We start from the raw sequence: 296 nt of genomic DNA, 5'->3' as shown, positions 1-296 counted from the left end.
AACACACACACACGAGGGAATGTACATTACGAAAGTGGACACGAAAGAGAGAGAGAAAAAAAAAAGCACGAAAAAAGAGAAAAACGAAAAACGTTAGCATGCAAAGCAAACATGAGATGCGAGAAGAAACACACTGGCGGAGAACCAGCCGCCGCCACACATGTTTGAGGCTGTTTTACATGCATTAGAGGAATATTTCGAGAACTGCATTTCGTTCACGTTTTCAGGCTTTTCCAATGTGTCTTCAGCCGAAGTCCACGAGGCAACCACCCGTAACGCATTTGTCGGAGGCTTGG

The sequence above is a fragment of the Penaeus monodon genome, chromosome 15 (assembly GCF_015228065.2).
Source record: "Penaeus monodon isolate SGIC_2016 chromosome 15, NSTDA_Pmon_1, whole genome shotgun sequence".
Taxonomy (NCBI): domain Eukaryota; kingdom Metazoa; phylum Arthropoda; class Malacostraca; order Decapoda; family Penaeidae; genus Penaeus; species Penaeus monodon.
The sequence above is the reverse complement of the archived record's forward strand: the minus strand, read 5'-3'. Positions refer to the sequence as shown.